Source organism: Acanthaster planci, linkage group LG20, assembly GCF_054643075.1.
Source record: "Acanthaster planci isolate LZ-2023a linkage group LG20, COTS_SCS, whole genome shotgun sequence".
Classification (NCBI taxonomy): domain Eukaryota; kingdom Metazoa; phylum Echinodermata; class Asteroidea; order Valvatida; family Acanthasteridae; genus Acanthaster; species Acanthaster planci.
Window position 1 is genome coordinate 3049811 of NC_141796.1, and position 19988 is coordinate 3069798.

A 19988-nucleotide genomic window follows, 5' to 3' on the forward strand; every position below is an offset into this window, starting at 1 on the left:
ACTACGCTATCCCATTAGGCAATTTAAGTTTGTAAAAGCAAAACCTGACCCCAAATAACCTTATTTCTGCGTCACTTGTCAAGAAATTTTATCAGAGCACTTTATCTATAGCCCCTAAAGCCGTCGCCTTGACATTAATTATTGACAACAATTTTGACAGCGAGCGTTCGGCCGTCTCGTACCCAAACAGACTCATTTTAGAAAGCATGCCACGTGGAAAGAAACTGGGAGGTGAATTCAGTGTTTGCTTTTTTTAGGAGACTGAGTTACACTTAACTGCATGAAAATTGGTAATTTATTCAAATGGGTTGCCTGCACACCTAGCGCAACACGCATGCGTGAAAAATAGCGTGCGACTGAAGCAGCATATCTGTGATTTTAGTTTTCTGAGATTTTGAATTCAAATCCTTTCGAAATGTTTCGGCAACGCAGGGTTTTGGTTTAAGTTAATGTCACTTTCCTTGTTCGTATTGCATTTCCCTGTTTGTCGCGATGAAATTGAGGCAAAGAATTTTTGTTACTGATTTCTTTAAAGAAAGACATTTGGTATTTTATTCCTTTTTCCTGTGTAATATGTATGTCTGTATCGAAGCAAAGTCGGGAGCACACGAGAGAAAGTAAGCATTTCATTTCTTCTAACAAGAAGAGCAGGAAATTTCAAAACAATGACATTGCCTCCGCACAGGCGATTGCATAAGCCTGGACATGTTTGACGTTAACTTTTTTTAAACTTTCAGGTGAATAAACTAAATCAATAAATCAATAAGCCCATAAAAAACTGAATTTATTTCCCCCTATTAACTGGCAACACGAGCCAAAATTGTCGCAAAGAACGAATTCAAATATAACCATAAATCACATTCCAAAAAATGCCAAAGTCAGATTCCCGAGTTAATTTGGAGACAGAATTGAAGTGACCATATGATACCCATGTAAAAAGCACCTGGAAAATTACAGAATAACGTGTCTGGTAATTCATTCACACGCGTCCGTGGGAAATAAGGTTCTACGTCCCCTAATATGTGCATTGTACCAGTACCAAATGGTCTAGAAAAAACGCCTTAAATACCCTAAATTATTCTCAAGCCTTGTAATTTTTTTTTTCAGGTTTGCGAAAAGTCTTGAAAAAATCTTGATAAGAAAGGAGAGTTACTAACACCCGTGCGAGCAGAACTTACTATGAATAAGAAACAGAAATGAGCTATTGGTTTGGGAGAATTGAATCAAGACGTCTGTAGCTGCTGGTTTCCTCTCCGTTTTCTGGCCAGCTACCTGGTTTTGTTTAAGGGAAGCCTTCATCTCATCAATGAAACTCCGGATTTTTCTTCCCATACTTTGGCAATGAAATGTAATGGTTAAGTCTGGCACGGTCCTCTTCGTGCATTAACTGTAGGTTTATCGGAAGTGTAAGGAGCACGTCTGGCTTATCTGCTTTTAGGCAAATACAGAGTAGGGCCTCCGGGACTTAAGATGACATGATAACGCGACATTCACGACAAGAGTTTCAAATTTGACTTATGAGTTGTGTTTCTCCGAAGCCGCGAGATAAGGAAAGTCTCAAGGTTGGATGTCGGTTCTTGTCTCTGACAAGCAGTGATTTCGTCTTAAAACAGACTTTAGGTGAATGGCGTAGAACTCTTGGTGGGATTTTAAATATGACTCTTCGAGTCATTTTATAGACCATGAAATCTGAATTTTTATACCAGTGAGGAGATTTTCTAGAGGTTTGTAACGAAGAAAGGTTACAATAAACTACTGCAATTCATATCACCCAAAAACGCGCTGATGGGATGCAGCAAACTTTCAGGAGAAATTTTGGGTGATATTGCCGACAAAATTTGTCGGTAATGTTAGGACCGTGGTGTTTGGACCTTGGCTACTAAGACTGGTTTTTACGAATTAAACGCCATGTAAGATCATCGTGAGCTTTCCACAAACGTGATGCAGTATTGCAGTTCGATACTGCACCCGAATTCACTCGCTGTCTATTACCCTATTTCCCCAGCTATCCCTTGTTATTCATTTTATAAATGATTTAATCGGACTACTTTGGTTTAGGGTATCAACTATCATCTTAGGGCGACTTTAACATGAAATCTTCGCTTTATTTAAACCAAAACGTGTCCCGTGCTCCTTTGCCCTATAGGATCATAGATCTTTCGTGACTCTGTGGACTCTGGGACAACTCACATCTAAGATTTAATTCAAAGGTTACAGGAGCTGTTCGCGATAAAATCGTGGTATGTGCATGCATGCTGCGTGCCTTTGCCGCCGCCAAGTCCGCCTCAAAACGCCCCCACAAAAAGCACTTCATGACTGCGCCGAGATCACATCGTCTCCGTAAAGCTTGAAAAGGTGCCTTCTCGGCACCTCAGCTCATCAACGGATAGAAAGCCCCCCTGCTCTGTAATGTGTCGAGGAAAGCTACTTCCGATCACAGATCGATTAAGCGAACACACCGGTCATTGATCGGCTGTAACTCAACCCAGCCGTCGGTCAGAGAGGTGTCCCCCACTTAGCTCCGGCAAGAAAGCAAAAAGAGGACGAAGAACGGGGGGGGGAGTGATTTTGAGAAGTACACTTGGTCGGGTGTTTCAGTAAAGAAAGATAATTATTTGCTTTTTCCCCTCTGACTTCACTGTTTGTCCTTGCTTTCAGCGTGGGTAGATCGAACATATTAGGCGATCGTTTTGGGAGTTTTATGAATACCAGTACTTTGGCGGGCTTTTAAAGGAAATGCTGTCTGAGCAGTGTACTTACTGCTTAGCTCACGTTTCTTTTGTTCCCATTTATTCCACATGGTTAGTTGCTGATTTCATGATGCTTATTATGAGCTTCAGTGACGTTGAGCGACTCCTTTGTTTCTTTCGTTTTTGTTAGTATTGTTTTATATATTTCTGTTAGGTTAGTTCCCATACCCTAATTGATCGATCGTAAAAAGCCTTAAAAACGGTAAAGTGGGTTGTAATTTTCTTTCATCTGTCAGAGTGCCTTACGGTTAAATGTACGACGTTGATGGATAGAAATGATAAGGCAAATAAAGGTACTGTTCCCGTTTTGCAATATTAGTTCAGAAATGACAGTTGTTCATTATATGATATTTGATTGGAAACTAATGGAATGTATCCAGACTTTATTTATCAAAGTTTCATTGTATTATTCCGGTACGGTTATCGGGAGCAGTATGCTGTTAGCCGAAATGGAACCTATACCGTCTTCTTTTCTGTCTTCTACCTTAGTTCCACAACAGTATTCGAACATTCATTGTTTGACATCGAAACTTGAATATTGACTAAATCTGTTCAGTCGTCACATACTTCCTTCAACCATTGTTTTATCATCTTTATCCCCAATTGTTTTTAAGGAAAGGAGACAAATTAGTAAGCAGTCTTAACCAAAGCTTATAATCATGCCTTCTAGACAATAGAATCTTTGCCACTTTCTAAAGTAACGATACAGGCAAAGAAAAGGGATTGAGGGCGATGCTTTTGGAAATAGTATTATTCCATTTCTTCCCACACGTATACTTGACAACGAGGAGATCAGGCAGAGATTTGTTCTGCGTGTCACCTGCCGCCAAAACAGTTCTTGTATTTAGGTTGTATATAGCTGGTGGGGCTCTCTTCAAGAAATGCTTTCGTTGGTGCTCTGTGAGTCATATGCAGCAAGGTATGAGACGGAGAGAACCCCACCCCGCTTTGTGTTGGTCATTGTCTCGCAGGAATCTGGGGAATTCCTTTCAGACATCTTGGGGGGATGTGTTACAATAGTTTGGAATGTGTATAGGGATTGGACATGTTGGGGGGTACCCCTCGGTCTAATTTCTTGCTGGGTATACTGTGAGTGCATCCGAGGAACACAGACTAGTCCGTCATTTATTATCCTTGCACTGCTTTGAGGTTTCTTCAATGGGAATTGTCATCTTGGCGATGGCAGTTTACCCTGGAATATGGGAAACTGTCTAGACTTTACCCATGCAGAAAAATGCAGAAGCAGAATGGAGTATTCGACGACTAATTAGCCACAGGCGAATAAGAAAGCCAGACTTTCCCCTCGAATCACTCTGAACATCAGAACATGCGGCAACCTCGTCCCCAGACGTTTTGCAGTAGGATACGGTAAAGTGCCTACTTGATCTGCCGTTGGATCATTTATAAATCTCCAAATTGTATTATGGTTGAAATGTCCCTAAATCATACGCTGGAAGTCAGCAATTGCCGAATGCAGTATCCCCAAAGTAGGACGATTCACCCGTGACGTCGATCAAACACAGAGCTCCAAAAATGTAAACTGACACACTTGTGCGCTCCAAAGGGAATCGGGAGGGAGAGCAGGGTCCTCGCTCAAACCCATTCCCCTCGTGTGATTAAATCATCAAGCCCGTTAACATGACCCTGGGAATGAGGATAGCTTATGGGCAGCTTTCCACCATTAGCTAGCTGGATTCTGTTGCTTCTGTTACTCCCGCCAGGTTGCGTTCTAACACATAACAGTGATTGTAATATGGATTCAATCAGTGGCTGTAGACCTTGAGTGACATGAACACTTCTTTGGCGGATAAAATCCAACCATCTACTTCCAAGTCATTATTCCTAAACAGCTTTCCATGTTCAGACCGAAGAGTAATCTCTATTAAATACAGGCCTTAGTTTTAGCTTTGATGTTCCATACAGAAGCCTGTAGAAGAAGTGCTGTGTTCAGCTAGAGTCAACTCGCGAAAATCCGTTGCATCTGTCAAAAGTCAAGAAAATATTTTTCGCAGTGTCTCGTGAATCCAGTGAGAATCAGAAAAACCAGGAGGGAGAGAGCTAGTTGCTCTCCGTCCAGTGTGATTTGCCCTCCCCGGAAGATATTATTTCACAATAATTCAGAAACACTAGCCAAATAACACCTCTCCCAGGACTCACTTGACGGCCTTATTGCGGCCGCGATCCTGTAAAGTGAAAATACACCACACTCGACCGGGGGAGTTTGGGCAACACTTACCGAGAGAGTGGGAACGGAATCTGCCTCGCGGGCCAAGAAGATCTATTGCAAATAACGGGGAGATTAAAAAATGGGCGCTCCGGTTTCAATCAACGGGAGTAAATGGATTAATAATAAGTGTAGGCGAACCGGGCAGTGGTGTTTGCCGGGGCCTCGGGGTACCGACAGCGCGCGATGGAAGAAGTACGGTCCCGATGGTCCGCGTTTGACCCTCGAAGGGCTCAGATCGTTGGCTGTTGTTTCAATATGTTGTCCCATTTACAACTAGAATTGGTGTCTCAGAATTTTTTCAGGTATATTTCAAGAGTGGCGGTCTGTGTTTCCGGTAAGCCAAGTGCGGAAATTTAAGGTCAGCAAGGGCATATTTGTTCATAATTGTTTTTGATAGTTTTGGCTGGATAGGATGGACTAGACCATTATACGAGTGCCCTTAAGCATGCCTGCACTAGGTTGACTCCCTTTTCCGAAAGTCTGCACTGCCGGGACGTTTTCCGTTGAACACTTCAAATATTTTGATTTAAGCAACCTCATTTGGCCTGGTTGGTGAAGGAAAAGTAGCTAGTGGTACAATAAAGTCCAACCGCAATCTAGGGCTGTTTTCGTCACACATTTCATTCACTCAATTGACGTATATAAGTAAAGACTGTGTAAGTAGTGTCGGCAATGTCTCAAGCCAGGTTTAAAGTAGCGCACCCCTCTTAATTTCCCCTCGAGAAAAGCAGGTATTGCGAACGTTTCACTTTCGAGCATCTGGTTTTGGTATGTTGGTATATTGTAAGTTTGAAACAGTCCGTCTGGCTACAAACAGTGAAAGTATGTCACAGCCTTTCAGTAATCTGGAAGCATCGGACAGAGATTAAAGTTTGAAGCCAAAACATTTTTAGTACTACGTACTTTTGACCAGAAAGATTTTGCATGTATTTGATAACCAAAGACAGAGAAAAAAAATGACCAGATGAATCATGTGAGCATAACTAAGCGTATGCAAAGCACAATCCCCACCGATATCGACGAACTTTCAAGAGACGCTCCATAACAATGACGCGTAGACCAGACTCTTACAAATCATGCGGTCTATCTTTTTGTCAATACGGTGAGCTTAATTTAGCATAACCGTCTTCATTCTGGAAGAGAGACGACTCGGTCGATCCGAGCTTGCCATGAGATAGAGAAGGCTAACATGGGTTATCAACCCAGTGACCGTGAAATGAAAGCATTTTGGTCTGTAAATTGGAGCGGGGGAATCGCTTATGGAAATGTGATGATGTAGGCCTCAGATTGATGATGTGAAAGGAAGGACAGCGTCAACACAATAAAGGGAACAGATGCAAGGAAAATAGACCGTTTTAGGAGACCCAATTTCAAGATTATTGGTAACCTGGGTTAAATAACCGATCATTTGAGAGATGTAGAATTCGTTACTTCAATAAACCAACCTGTTGGTGCAACACGTGCGTGTTCTCTAACTTGAGACGAGCGTTCATTGTTTCAGGTCAAAAACCCTATTGGTCAAAGAGATATTTAAAGGGTAGCTGCAATGGAAACGTTTTGATACAGATCTTCAAAATGCACCTATGTAATCTCAGTTTTAATTTGTGTTTCCCTATTTCAGAGGATATTTTACTGTCTTTTGGGTTTTTATGCTAATGAGTATTTCCATATTCACGAGCAAACCTGTTATGTCGTCCCAGGAATAGGGCCTACCTCAATGTTACTTTGGTTTGCGCACAGCAACTCCTGCTTTTTTAAAGACTGCTGGACTAAATATTTTCTTCTTTTTGAGAAATATTTTCAATGAGTAAATTATTGAATTCAAAATTTTAACGAGAAAAAATATACACTGGATTATGTCTTACTCAGATAACATCACAACAACAGCTCTCTCAGTTGTCGATGAAAGCACAGATAATTCAAATATATAAAAAGTCAAACAGGGACGAAACTAGTTTTCAATACATTGAAAAAGAGTATACTGTATAGCAGGATAAAGTGTGTCAAAGAAATATTCATTGCAGCTACTTTAACGCGCACGTGACCTGTATGGCATTAACGCAGAGGTGGCTTCTTATTCTCGTCATGCGGTTAGTTTAATCTGGGATGTTTTCAACACACCGACATTGTCGTTATATCTAGTCTGCCGTGAGTCTCCATTTCTAATTGATATGGGAACTGGGCTTAACATGAAATGTAGGGCATGACAAAATGGGAAATATAGAAAAGGGGTACGTTTGAACAATTTCATTTCAATCATATATCAAAGAGCTGCGATGCATACATTATTAATGTTGGCCCCTTTTGAAGGCCATGTAAAAGGGTCCCCGCTGTAGGCCAGCGTGAGAGAATATTTCTCGTAAAAGGAATCAGTGGAGTTTATCGAATGCAGTTTGCTACTTGCTACCTTTGAATCGAACATATAAGTGCACGTCATCGGGGGCAATTTTAAACTAGGTCCTGTAGGGCTATCTCAGTAGGTTTAACCGGGCAATGTGAGGATGAGTGTCAAGGAATGTCAAGTCAATTAACGCGTAACAATGGGACATTATCAAGATCCTTCATTCCCTTCTCTTGATTTGATTACATGAATGTAGGTGTGCACTTAATAAATTTAATTTAAACAACAAATGCGTTTAAATGACTGCCACAAAGAAAAACATGAATTTCACAACGTAGTGGAAGTGATGCAGATTGGAATCGAAATACACATTTAAACCACACGAAATTCGTAAACAAATTTGAACGTCACTCCATCTGATAATAACGTGGGTTAAAATAAGTTGGAGAACCTGCATGAAAATGCATTTCAAAGTTTGAAATTACATTCAGAAGATATTATTGTGCTGGTCATTTCTGTACTTTAAATTTGTCATCACAACAGCCAAAAATAGCTACTCGTGGGTGGTATGTGAGCACAATGCCAGAGAGTTCGAGGGCATTACCCAAACCTATCTCAAACTTGCAGATAACCGAGCCATAAAAACAATTACAATATCAATTGAAGCAACGTGACAAAGAGCAGACACACTGGGCCACGTACTCAACATGTTTGGGCCAGAGATTAGAAGGAACAATTTAGAAGCAGTGAAGAGATTTTATATATGCCCAAAGTATTACAAATTTCTTTTTTATTTTAAACGACAGATAACGTATACTTTGAGAACCACGATATTAAAATTTTAATCAGTATAAAATTAAAAGTCGAGGAACGTTGCATTAATTATTTTTTCTCCTTGCTTTCATTTCCATTTATGTTAAAGTAAGACGTACCAAATAAGACCACCGAATATGAAAATTGTACGCTGTGAAACAAGCGTTAATGTCTTAACGCCTTTTACACGCCTTCCTGCTAACACTTTAGGAACGTCTTGTTGCGTTAATAATCCAAAGCTATACACGTTACGGTGCTTATTTTTCAAACCTGAAACAAATACGTATTGATGTGTAAATGAAGACACAATGACACTATGGGGTGTTCATAACAAGACACTTAACACTTTTATTGGGTGATAACACTTTTTTAACACCAAAACACGTTTATTTCCAAACGTCTAAACGATTACATGTTTACAATTAACGCAAAGAAGCATTTACATTAGGTGTTGGGTTTTAGGCCGTGTCCAAAACGGGCTTCCAGAGCTACGGCTAGGTCTATTGTCTACGCGTCTCCACGCATTTCCAATGGAGCGAAGACCTAAACCTAGCTCTAGACAAGAGATTCGGATGCAGCCTTATTACAGTGTATGATCTACCAGACTAACTGCTGAATACGGGCGTTTCACAGTAGTGCACCTCCAAGAGTTTGCAACGCGTCGGCCAACCACAGTGCGCGAAATTTGTCGACCCAATGCTCGTTTGAAAAGGGTCGACAAATTTCAACCGTTGTGATTGGCCAACGCGTTGCAAACTCTTGGAGGCGCACTATTGTGAATCGCCCGTATTGGACAATAAATTAGTGATCTGACATAACTTTAACCTAAAGGTTTGCCACTTCTGAAAACAGATTCGAATGCTTGAACTAAAAAATGACCGATGTGATGTAAATTCTCTTCAAACTGACACCAAAATAAATTTTCAGTTTTCACCAACCCAACGGGAAATAATCATTGTGATTTGAATTTTTGGAATGAGAGACCACAAGATAATTGACTGGGCAATTTTATTTTACACTCAATAAATGGAAATGAACTGTTTAAGTCGTTTGAAACCTATATAAATATTCATATTTGGAAATATTATTGAAGGGCCTGACTTTCTCCTAAAATGCACTTTGCAGTAAAAACACCGCCACTAATATGGCATATCTCCATCAATGCATAAACAACAGGATTAATGTGTTGCATTTGTGAATACTACTACAATCCCAAATAACTATTAACTGGAGAGCCCATTAAACTGGGAACACATTTCCTATAGGCCCCCTTTTTATCACTTTTTAGGTCATGGGGCTTTTTGACTTCTTTGATAAATTTCTTTTCATTTAGTGGTCCGTGCTTTAGTGTGGATTCATTTTTATATATATATATTACGTATTTGTCAAACATGTGCCTTAACTTCTGTAGTCGAATGCACGGCTAATTGAATCGAAACTGGAAAGTTTAATTTTCTCTAATGTCATTTAGAAACTTGCCGTAATTAGTTTCATAACGCAATTCCTCGGTGCCCTATTGGCGCCTTAACCATGTCTGTCCCTCTTGCAAACATAGCCAATCAAACGCTTTGCACTTTCTGCCTGTGGGATATTGCATTTGGGGTACTGTGAAAAGCATGTAAAAATTATATTTAAAGGAGGAAAGAACAAATTACAAACCATTAAAACTGGAACTTGAAGAATTTTTAAAGGCATCATGAATTGCGTCTTACCCATTACAAATCAGGGAATTCGTTTTAGCTTCGGATTTCAGTAACAACACTGTACGATTACACAGGCGATCAGTCTCTGCATTGCAGAGGCTGAAATTGTAATGTAAAGAATCGTGCCACTTTCATTTTATATCCCTTTGCGGTAACATTTTGATCTCTTAGAATTGTCAAAGAGTTGTCGTTGGCTGCGTGGAAGAGTAGGCCAAGGACAGTAGTCGAGGAGTGGAATATTCATAATTCACAATTATCATAGTCCGTCCCAACCCCGGGTTCCAGTCGTTTCACCCTGGGAAAGGTACGTCATGACTTAATTAATGACCTCACCAAAGTCACTCGCTGTTCCTAGTTTAAGACGATAGATGAGGAACTCGAGGCTTATGTCATAGTGCCGAGTTAGTTGCCTTAGTCAGTTGTTTTGCCGTTGTTGCTGTCTTTTGCTTTTGCTGTGGGTTTTTGGTTTGTTTGTTGGGGTGTTTGTTTGCTTGTTTTTTTTTCTTTTGCGGGGTTCTTGTTGTGGTCAAAGGTTTAATCAAATGAGTTTTATCGGTAACCGCAAATATTCTCCGACTTAATAAATGATTTAGTATAAGGTATGTTTAAAACGAGGTATGGATACTGGACTGCAGACGTCTGTCTCTGGATCTGTTCTCAGGCCACGACAGAAGTCACCGAATCTTGCCTGGATCAGTTTGTCCCGGCTGGAGGCTCCCTATCCCACGTCTGGCAGGAAGAGCTTTCAGATTGGGTTATTTTGTTGATGGGAACGCTGCCGTGGTAAGCTTCGCCTCCCCACGGGGAGCGACTTAAACGCGCCTCGACCGTCCGGGCCCCGGAGCACAAAGATTGAAAACAGCATCTACCAGCTCTGAAAACTATTACCAGATGATTACCAGCTTTTTCATTAGGCCTTCATCTGCTGGTGAAGGGAGGACACTGTAGAGGAGTAAGGTGAATCTCAGGGATGGGTGGATCAATTCTGCCCAGCCAACCTGAAGACCAATCATTCGGGTAATGCACCTGATTGAAGTCTTTGCGCATCTCTGGGGAACGAAACTGCCTAGCGTTAACAGAGAACACGGTTGTCCCCTTATGGACAGTTATAGTTGCTTTCAAAGCAGTTGGGTAACTGCAAAATTATGGTTGCTATAGAGAACCTGATTATGTTATTATATGCATATATAGCTTGCATTGACTCTTGGAAATTGCAAAATGTGTTCTGAACCTACAAAATCATATGCCAGATGTGACAGCGACACAAAAAAATGGATCCCTAATACTTTAATTACCCTTAAACACCGTTAAGGAGGACAGTTAGTAAGTTTATATTGATTTTCAGGAAATGACCTCGTGATATTTTGTTTTTCAAAAGTAATGGCTTAATTGCGCAGCACAATTCAAGATGTTCATTATTCTACATCTTTAATACATTTCCTGTGTTTGGTCTTTTAAAAAATATCTGGAATCGAATTTTATAAAGTACGGTTTCTGTTTTGCCATGGTATTTGTGAGGCTTGAAGAATTCCCCTCCCATTAATAATCATACTTATCATGGCTACAGATTTTTTTTTTACAATAACCTACGTCGTGGATTGTTTTCTCCAAACTTCTTCTCATAAACGTTTCCATGTCACTCATTGAAATGTAGGTTTCTATGTGCCCAGTACCAGATGAAAAACTGTTCAAGTTATTGCGCGTAAGGTATGTGCTTATTAAAGTTATAAATCAATTTCCCCATGATGGTTACGCTGTTCGCTTCTTGACAGACAAAACGAAAAGAAACCAACTGCATTTTTACTAGGGTCCCGCCTCAGTATCAGCGATGTTCATTAAATCAGTTTTGCTCTATAATAATGTTTAATTTCGAATCTGAAAAACACACACCTTCAGACCCTTGCGAAGGGCTGGGTATTTATAAAGTGCGAGGGCGCAGCTGCGCAATATTCAGAGGTAGGTCTCCGGCACTTGACCATTGTAGGTTTGAGCAGCTGTTGCAGAATCACCTTGAAAACCACGTGCTGCCTACACCTACCGACAACGGACGGTTTGGTAGTGTGAAATTTTACAGGACTGGCATGTGCTTTACGAACCTGCAAATAATTGGATAAATTTTCACAAAAAAAGGTGTTGAATGACTTTTTCCAGAAAGATTTAGTAAAATTTCAGTTTGAAGGCAGGCACGTACATTTACTTTATAACTCGGTAAAAGCATTGAAGCAAATTTTACAAAAATACAGGGACTCTGTGTGTAATAGCAATAAGACTCCAAATTAGCAATTAGGAATTATAAAGGGTGTTTTGTTGTACTTATCAGTTTTTGAATTTCCAGTACTAAAGACACTAAAATTAGGCTACAGGGTAATTAAACATTACATTTCATATATGACATGCTTTATTATTTGATGTGACTTTCTTAAAGACCTGAAACGTGGTCTTACGTTGCTATATTTAAAAAAAACAAAGACTTAATTTCACTTAAAACAGTTCGTTCAAAATTACAGAATAGTTTTGTTTCATTTTGGCCGCACTTTTATAAAACTGTGTACTATTTCACCGATTTTATCAATCATAGTTTAGGCCTACAAGTCATTTTGTGTGGGCAAGCATCAGTGTCGTGCAAATGGTGAGCACCACTAGATAGAGATACCTTCTTTGGCGACATGGAGACTCCAATAGACCTAGGTTTAAACAATTTCGAGAACGCACTGTCACCTCCTACAATCATTGTAATGAACTTTTGCTGCAAAATGACTTAACAAATCAAAATTACAGCTCTCTGTATGATGAGCATTACTCTGTGCAGATTATGCGCATGAATGTCTTCTCTATAAATACAGAATGTAACTTGATGCCAAACAATCTCCGGTTTCTGGCAAAATTAAAAAAAAACTTTCAGACATGGTATAATACGATATCGAAAAGCTGCCAAACTTGCTTAATCGACTGGAATCCTGCTGCTGTATAATTTTAACATGTTTTAGATCGGGTACTGTTGAATAATATACAGTAAAGGAATCCCTCTCAGCCCCCATACACTTAGTCGGGCACTCTCTTTCAGATGACGTTATTTCTCTATTAAACATTTACATCAGATAACCAGACAAAAGAGGTGGTCTTATGTCCTGTGCACATCTACAAGCTGACCGTGTTTTGAACAGTAGATAGTGAGGGGGCAGTCTATTTCAGGATTGGTAGCAGCTGTACGTATGTACAAGCGCGTGTGTGTGTACATCATTTGTAGGAAAAACGCAAGGGGAAAAAACGCGTCGCTGCATCAATTTTGGAGCCAGCCCCTAACCAGAAACGGGAGACGTTTTTAGCCTAAACGTTGCTTTAGACTCCGGGAATCTCAGTTACAAAACCGTTTATTCTTTTATTATTATACTATGTCCGTAATCCCAGGCATGCTGCGAAAGAGATCAAAATGACCAATTTTCCGTTTCGAAGATACCGATGCACAATTCAAAAGGCAAACACAACACAGTACCTAACGTGAGCATAAAAAAGCGAGCTCCGCACGTATCATCGTTGACTTGACGGCCATTGGAGCGTGAACCTACTGCGAAGAACCCCGTTTGGCTCTTCCATCTCCCGATGACTGCCGTCCGATGAATAATTAATCGCATCGAATTCACAAGCCCGGTCAACCGTGGGGAACAAACCGCGAGACTTGCAATAATAATTTCACATGCCGAAGCCTCCAGCAGAAAATCAAAGAAAAAACAAAGATATCAACGTGGGTGTAATTTCACATAAACAAACAAATAACAAATGTTATCCTTGAAAACAGACGATTAAGGTACTGGCCCACTCCTTATATGATGTGAATTGTCAGCAGGACTAAGTCGGCGAGTGCTGAGGCAAAGCGCATTGAGCCCTGATCTCTTTTCAGTCTTGGTGTCTCCAACTCTACACTGATCAGCCAGCATATTCAAAATAAAATAATTAAATAACAAAGACCAAACAATGTGGACCATACTCTACTCATGAAGGTCTGCTGTTATAAATAATGCATACTTGGGGCACAATACCCGCGTAGGTGATAATCAGGACTTTAGGCCTGGCAGCAAATTCTAATGCAACCTTTACTCTTTAGCTAGTCTCAAATTTAAGGATTGGCGATAGCATGCGCGACAGACGTTTCACGCCCACCGTTGACAACGGAACCATCCTTGCATTACCAGCGGCGGTGAGATCCCCACAACGAAAACCAAAACGTTGGGGAATTCGAAAGAATTCCTGCCACTGAGCTGTAAGTAACTGGAAGAAATCCTTAGCCTTGGTAGCTTGATAGGCGGCTAACCTAGGTGTTGTATACACTGTGTACACAGGGCTAGCAAACTGTGTTCTATCAAACCATCGCTTAATCTGTCACATGTAGTAATAGTACATGCATGGATTTCTACTTCATAGACTACTTTAAGTAAGGTTTTAGTTTTATTCTCTAACTTTGACATCATTGACAGCAAAGACCCCCCCCCAAAAAAAGCGTATGACACCAAATTAGTTTCTGTATAATTTCTGTGAAATTGGAGACTGGATTTATGTATCATGGCAGTCGGCAGCCATAAAATACGGCCGTGGAAAGCTACTGTAATGAATACGACGGGGCCCACATAAATGGTTTTATTGCTGACGGTTAACCAAAAAATGTGTAACAATAGTTGTAAGATCAATGGGGTTGTTCAATTTCCCAGTGCAATCGTGAAAGGGCATAAAGAAATCATAATGGATTAGATTTAAATAACAGAACTGCCATCACATGCTTAACCTACTTGAAGTAAAAAGGTTGTCATTAAATTCTCTCTTGAGACCTCAAAGATGAATACGACCGTTTTAGAGAGCAATTAGCTATTCAACATCGATCTCCTTGCTACTATCCCCCTTCAAAAGGCCATTACGCTGTTTGGTGCCCTGCTGTTTGCTGTTTTCAAACACGATCTAAAGCAGGCAAAGGGACTTCCGACAAAAACTGTTCCAACAAAAAAGCTGCAACTTAAATTATGGCAAATTAAAGTAATACCTTCTCAATCGGTTCTCGATTGTATTTCTCTCTTGAATTTAATTCAGTGCAGAGTGTTTCATTCTTGCAAAATATTACTATTTCATTGCGCCCAAATGATAGGCTGAATCGGCGTCGCTGTTGTTGTCCATATCCATATCACATCGCCTGGAAATACAATTGTTGTCTCGTAATGCAGACAGCAACATCTATTCAAGTGATTCTTGTCATTATATTGTAGAGTGTTACCAGTCACAAATGGGCAGTGGGGCTAGGTTTTTTTGGCATAATGAGCATGTCTGCTGTTTGTGATATGCAGTTATTATGGTGATGATTTGCCACATCATTTGGCCTTTATTATCAGCTAATTATGAAGAAATTCAGGAGTCATTTTCCTAATGGGCTTGCTGAATTCCCCCCGCTACGGTCTGCTGCGTAGTCATTAAAAGGCTTGCTCGGAAGATGCTATTGCGAAATGTCCAAAGAGAATGCGATTACAAGCACTGACTGATGTTTTTACGTAAAAATTACAACGCATAGGTTTATACACATATAGCTTCATTGATCACACTTTTCCACTGTCATTATATGAATGGTATACGTTAAATGTCTGTAATAAACATCTGAATTATTTCCTGCAATTTAGACCATTTCGTTGTACAAAATTCATTGTGGGAAAAGGTAAAAAAAAATAGGTTTTCCAGAAGTGATTGTTGCTGAGAAGATTCTTTGTCAGATCCTATAAACTTCGATAATCGACTTTCAAAAATCATTACCGTAACAGAAACATAACAAATCAGCAATTTTACAACAAAACTGGGCCTGTCGCCGGGGGGAAGGGGCGGGGCCCACCCCCTCGGCGGGATGCTGCCCCCCCCATCAGTATAGGATAAGCATGAAAAATATATTCTGTTCCTGTGATGTACCCCCCAGCTGATGTGACCCCCCCCCCTTATTGCCTGAGGCTGGCGACGGTGCTGAATAAGCATTTTCAATTTAACATCACACATACACTTCGTACGTCATTTTGAAAGTTTTCCGTTCCCAGGCTTTTACTTGACCAACTGATTAGCCACTATTGCACTGAGGCACATTATGAAGGCTTCCCTCCCAAACGTCTTGCGTTAAAACAATATGTAGCTCCAATTTTAATCAAAAAGCAATTGCACCTCACTGACTCTACGTGCGCCGTGAAATGCCTATGATGGAGAAAAATGCATAGGAGCGGGACAACATGGGAGGCTATTTTGAAAGCAGTTGGAGAGCCTCAGAAACCACGGGACAAACCTCAAAGCTTTTGCAGATCATCGGAACGCAGTCGTCGTCGAACAGTGAGAATTGGAGGCTGTTGAAAGCTGTGTCGTGTGCGATGAAGAAACAAAAGGCGATATGTCGAATGTGTCAGGGTTTTTAACATTCTTTATTACCTTTAAGTCCGCTGGAAACTAAATGTTTATCAGTTACTGGAATCATTATAAATGCAGTGGTACTATATACACTATATACAACATATCTCGAGACATTTTGGAGGCAATACAAGGGGTAAGCTGTTATTTGACCTGGAAGCCACGCCATACTTGGCACCCATAAGAGACGTCTCATGCGGTTATCTGCGATAGCATGATCAGTTGCACTTGTAACTCAGACACTCGTGTCTAGATATTTCGTCGTCATCCTGACTTCTTAGTGAAATTATGGAAGGACTCTGGTCATTTTTAAGTACTTTGTAGGGTGCAGGTCCTCAGCATTCCCATCCCGTTTACCCGGTCAAGCCATATCTAAGCAATTGTTGGTATGCAAAACTCGCAGTGCCCTTTGTCTGTTAAGTGGAAAATGATCAGCGCATTTCTGTTGCACAGGATGACTCAGAACCCTTTTATAAATATTTGATCCTCATCAGAGTCACAGCAGGCGGCCTAGAACCGAAGGACTCTAGAGAAAATTCAACGCCAGAAGAGAAAAACAGGTCTTATCCGTTCCTGATAAACTGATCTGGGGATATTGGGGAGTCGATACTTGGCTGGGGCATACCCTCTTGTCGTAAGGATTGAGGAATAGCATTGCAGAGACAATGAAGATTGAGAATGAAGCTTTGCCCCCCATTTTCTACTCTTTCCATCCCTGGCAAATTGTATCCGTATGATCTAAAGGAGACTATATTTTGACCAGTTTTGTACGGACAATGTCGTTCGCTGCTTTTTAGTGTCAACCCGCTTGTACCACAATGGCAATACTTGAAATTATTAAATCATCTTTGAAAGGGCTTTTTAAGAAGCGGAGGCTCAAGTTAACCACCAGCAGGCGAATGCCTGCCTGTACACAGGCAGGGGATGATCTAGCCTGAGGGACTATGTCGTTAGGTTATGTAAGGCCGTGTAGCAAAGTTGGAAACCATTGCATGTCAAGATTCTATGGGAATGGATATACCTACAAGTCTGGGCACTATAAGCACAGGTATGAGCATTCCCGCTTCAGGAAGGAAACAACAAATAGAAAATTGGTGCTTGAGTTCAACGCGGATTAAAGTGCAGTAATAAAGGGCTTGTTTAGTGAATTGACAGAGTAGGGTTCCTCTAGTACTTTTGTATTCTGTAGCCGTATTTATTTGAAGTCATCGAGTAGCAAGGCTTCCGTATCGAGTCACTGCTTAAATTATTGAAAAAGAAGGAAATACGAGTAGTAAGTACACACCTGCGGGGTGGGAAATATACACCAGGCCACGAAACACCCTCCCACCCGATACAGTCACGGAATGATAGTCTGCGACAGCCATTAACATCAGCCGGCGGAGCCAAGCGATGAACGCTCTTGCTCCTTGAAAGTCAATCCCACTGATGGCCACATTAGTGTCATGGTCTTGACTCGCTGCTGTCTGTATCGGATTTTTTCCCGCCTCCCCGAGCAATCCACGAGCAGAAACAGTGAGACTATTTCAAGACTCGTTCTACGCTCGCCGCTAAGTAATCACTACGGCTGTTGCTTGCGTTTCGCCTCTCAACGCCAAGTTACAGTCGCTTCTAAAAAAAAATTGTTTCTTGAAAGGGCATGAAACCAGCATATCTGCGAATGTCAAATCCTATTCATATTGGGATAGTTTGCTGAAATTGCTGAGGGGTTTCAGATGATTTGGCTAACATAAACAACCTGACATTTTGGTTTCTGCTGTAAGGGAAACGGCGAATTGGTTTTCCTCTTCTGACTTGGTTTTAAAAAGTCGCTTACAGTAAGCCTTCAAGTGTTGGAATTAACACGAGCCGAACGCTTGCAATCCCAGTTCGGGTCGAACATTGGTCGATATTCACACCATTACACGTAGGGCTAAAGACCTGCTTCATTCTTTAACCACGCCATTAAAACGCGTGAATGGTTTATCCAGTAGCTAGAAAGTTATGCAAACAAAATCCCCCAGTGTCCAGTGTACAGTAGGCCTATAGATATTTCTTGTAGTACATGTGTTTGTATGGGCCGCCAAAGTTTGCAAAAAGTTCACCCTTGGTTCGTGAGAGGTTCTGCCTCAAAATGCACACTTCATTAGTGTTCAAAAGACAGGTACTTTCCTATAGCGTTAAGAAGCATTTGTAAATTTTGTTGTGTTAAGGGAGCTGCTTGAGAGTTTGTAAGCCGAGGGATTTGTTTTTTGTTTTTTTCTTTTTTGTTTTTTGTTTTTATTTTTGATTGGGTGTCTAACTGACGGATAGCCAGTTTGCCAACAACGATTGGGCAGTGGCAAAAGTAATTTACATTGGCGAAGTCTGGGAACAGGACGGATTTTTACACACACTACATGGTAACGACATTTAATAATGTCTGATTTTGCAACATACCTCTTATCTCTCGCAAGTCCATTCCATAGTCTCTTCTTGTTCTTCGACGGTCATACATTTGCCTTTATACAGCCGGCTGGTAGAGCTATGGCTGGCGTTCAGGTGACCAGGAATAAAAATGGTAGACTTATTATCCAGAAAATCTCACTATAAAATAAACACTGCTGGTACCTGTCCTGCTAAATACTAAATAAAACTGAGACCCTTTCTAAAAGTAATGGGGCGAAAGAGCATGTTGGAGTAAAGTCTGATACGAACCAAGGGTGATCTTCAGAAGAACGAATAGCAGGGCCGCTTTCCAATACTCCAACTTTTTTTTAATAGCTGACTTTGAGGCTGTTAGCGCAGAAATCAGTCTAATAGTGCCACAGAACATCAAATAGGATGCAAGAAAGCCAAACATTACAGTAATCCAATGTAATTTAAACGCATCAGGCCCACAATTGGTGGTTGGTTTTGGGACCAAAGCCTGAGACGGAGACGAAGTTGAGTATTGGAAAACGGCCCAGGTAATATGAGAGGTGCGTACAATGCTACAAAACAGAAGCGGTGCATTGTCTCTTTAAGTAGGTATGCCTCTTGCTATCTTGTGAAAATCTTTCTGGGATATAAACAACTTCAAGCTGTTTATTTACAAGTCCGAAAAGTGATACATTTGAAACGACTCTGCGCTTTTGGAGAAGGTCATCTGACTTCACGCCTGTTCTGTTCTCCGACGTACTTCACTCCTCAATTTTTTTTAAGATGGCTGTCATTCTGTTATATCAGTTTACATAGCGCAGTTGGTATGGTACAGATCCATCTTATCGTAGCTACAGCAAATTAATGTTGTCTTTCAAGCGGCACGCTCCGTGGCCGAGTGACGAGATGAAAAGAGAAAAAAAAGCCTGTCTGTTGCTCCAGATTTGGTAGGATTTCTTTTACGCGGGTACTATTATTAAATACGCCGGAGGCTAGAGCGGCGGCTGTAGATCGGTCAGGATTGCCTTCGAATCGTCGTCATTTTGCCGGTCGGACACACTCTTGTTATTGCCATGTCAGTGTCAGAACTCAACCAATTGTGAAGACCTGGGAACCCTCGTTGGAAAGTCGGGTATTATGTGTAGATATCAGGCTGCTCGATGTTTATTTGAGAATTTACTTGAGCCGAAGTGGCGAGGTGCGCGGCCGTCTATCTTGATTAAAAACCTGTCCGTTCGGGCAAGTAGGGGCTGTTAGACTTGGCCGAAAATCACAGAGTTCCGGTGTTGCTTTGCCCCTCAGGATGCTGGCTCAGACAATGCAAGGGGTAGTTATTTTCTTTTCTCCGGAAACTGTTTGCA

At 40.9% G+C, this 19988-nt stretch overlaps 1 protein-coding gene across 3 annotated transcripts in view; it reads left to right on the forward strand.

Annotated features, from left to right (window-relative positions):
* Positions 1 to 19988, forward strand: part of LOC110975478 (vesicular glutamate transporter 1-like) — an 80005-nt gene that overhangs the window by 19984 nt on the left and 40033 nt on the right. The window contains exon 1 of one of the 3 annotated variants that reach the window (XM_087130352.1): positions 13928 to 14092. The exons of the other annotated variants lie outside the window; for them this stretch is intronic. The gene's annotated coding sequence lies outside the window, so the exon portion shown is untranslated. Of the gene's footprint in view, positions 1 to 13927; positions 14093 to 19988 lie in introns of those variants that run through there. 3 annotated transcript variants of the gene reach the window in all.